This window comes from Etheostoma spectabile, chromosome 22 (assembly GCF_008692095.1).
Source record: "Etheostoma spectabile isolate EspeVRDwgs_2016 chromosome 22, UIUC_Espe_1.0, whole genome shotgun sequence".
In the NCBI taxonomy this organism is placed as follows: Eukaryota; Metazoa; Chordata; class Actinopteri; order Perciformes; family Percidae; genus Etheostoma; species Etheostoma spectabile.
The window spans coordinates 10,636,297-10,639,025 of NC_045754.1; positions in this window are offsets into that span (position 1 = coordinate 10,636,297).

A 2,729-nucleotide genomic window follows, 5' to 3' on the forward strand; every position below is an offset into this window, starting at 1 on the left:
TGTGTGTGTGTGTGTGTGTGTGCTCTCTACCCAGGTTTAGTACCGATGATGTAATATCATATATCTGTATTTGTCTCAGGATGAGCATTACATCATTGATATCCCTGGCTGCCAGTGAGGCAGTGAGATGTTATACACGACACTGGGGGCATCACCGGAGCTGAAACAGCGACGGCAGCCAGAGAATCTGTTCAGTTTGACAGTCTGCAAATTACACAGGAACCCTGTCTCCTTCAAATTATGAGTGTACATAATTAGGAAACGACATGAATTAACATATTTGCCAATTCACAAAAAGTTGATGTATTAATAAGAAGGTCACTAACAACATACTTATTTATTTTCCAACTTTTTCATAGTTGTGTTTAGGCACATATAGCACTTGCTTATGGTTAGGGAAAGAATGCAGTGTTGGTTTAATACCGAAAAAGTCTGCAGTCACTTGAAGCACAAGACACAACAACGCTTTTACTGTATTGTCATTTTTATCAAAAAAACAGGATTTACTTCTAGCTGTAAAGGTTGTATTGTAAAGTGAGATATCATGTATTGTTTAATGTAAATCAGGTTGAAGTACTACATAAATATTGTAATGGAATTTAAATGCTCAATACACAGAAAAATGCTCACAGCCCGTATTCAGAAACAGTGCCTTTAAACGAGCAGTCAGGTCTTTCATTCGGTTTTGATGTTACAACGGTACTATATAAAGGTAGAAAGTGCTACTAAAGTGGCGTTATAGTCATTCAACGGCTGCAATAACATGCAGAGACGCCGAGAGTGCAGATGTGGAAGACCTAGAAATCAGTCTCCTACTAAGAGATATCTCTGGAAAAATACAGGCATTGATAGGGGGGTCATCTTTTACTAATAAATATAGATTACATCATCATTAAGATTGTTCTGATCACTTTACTTCTTCACACTTCTTCCCTCTCAACCTTTATTTACCTATTTTGTCCTAACGTTACAGTTTCTATCCTGTCCTATATTATAACAACAAAAAAGTAGTTCTGCAAGACATAATCTTGGGCCTGATTTTATTGTACATGGGTTTTGGTGGCTTTGACAAAAAATCATTGGTAGCACCATTGTTAGCAAGCTAACAAACAACCAGCCTCTGCAATTTAAGCCACCAGGCTGCTTCTTCATTCTCTTGGCTACATTCATTCTGTCAGTATCATTTCATGTTCATATTACAGCAGCAGGTACTGTAGCTAATGTAAAGGTTTTAGCTCACTTGACAGCTCACATAACCAGAGGCACAACTCCATCTGTCACGCTCTAATAAACTGACACTGTCTCAAATGTTGTCTGCTGTTCCTCCTGACAAATGTATTACTTTTAAGTAAAGCGCTTCGTGTAGAGCGCAGGATTTGATCAACACTGGTGGAGAGACAGGGTTGGAAAATAAGAGGATAGCACGTTGTTCCTACTATATTTCCATTTCTTTTTTCATTTATTTTCATTTTCATTTCTCTGAGTTAAGGCACAAAAAAACACTGAATGAAATGTGTGGCTAAAGTCCCCTTATCAGCTAAACTGGCTAATAAAGCAACAGCCAACCATGTTTTGAGATAATTATTGCCTGTTCAATGGCACCTCAGTTGTCTGACCAGCTTAGCATTAAAGGTGCGATGTCACGCGTGTTTTAGGCTACACCATTTGTTGTCACATACGGCAAACATCTTCTCACTATCCGTGAGCTGCCTGTCCCCAGAACCCACTGTAAAAACAAACAAGGTCTCTGCAGACAGCCCAGGGTCTACAAACGGCAACAAAAATCAACTGTGCCAACCTGCACCACGAAGCAGCTGGAACAGTGTTCCAGAGTTCCAGCCAATAACCAACCAGAAGGATTTGCGGGTGGGGGTTAGGGGGTTAGTGCGCAAAAGCACAGAAGGGTGGGGATGGGACGAGGAAGGGGGAGGGGCAAGCTGGTCTTGTTTTGTTTGAAAATACTTTGACCAAAAAGTAACGTCACCCAACATTGCTTAGAGCACCTTTAAGTGTGCATGCAGCTACGGTTGAGTCCTCTTCTTACAGCTAAATTGAAGTATTGTTTAAAAGGGGTTTTGTCTAATAGTGTCTCATACAAGGAGCAGATATATGAAGACACTTACCGATATAGGATTGGTGGCTTATTGTGGAGTATTTGCAAAGTTGATTTAATCATAGCAGTGCATCTTTTAAATGTTTCTATTTATCAGTAAGGTATGTCTCAGTCATGTCTTATCAGTCTAGAAATTCAGATGCTACAATTTTACAGTAACGTGTCGTTGAGGTAAATGTCCATTTTTATGCTGTATGACTGTATTTTTAGTCTGAATTATTTACCTCTTAGAATCACATTTGTACACAGAGAATAAATGTGCAAAGAAATAAAGAACCAGCGGTGGAGTTCCATCCATGTTAAAGCGTATTTTTACCAATGCCTTAAAGCTACAGCAACCGCAATCTGACTTGCAGCTATCAAAACACAAATTAAAGCTTCATATAATACTGAGGGTTTTAAGACACTACTTGTACAATACACACTGCAGAAATAAAACTCAGAGTTGGCTGTGAATACCTGAAGTTCACCTGGTAGAGCAGGCGTCCATGTAAGGAGGTTTACTTGTCAATGTGGCCGCAGGTTCAACTCTGACCTGCGGCCTGTTGCTGCATGTCTTTCCCCTTTCATGTCTTCGGCTGCTCTCTAAAAAAAATAACGGCCTAAAATCCCCCCC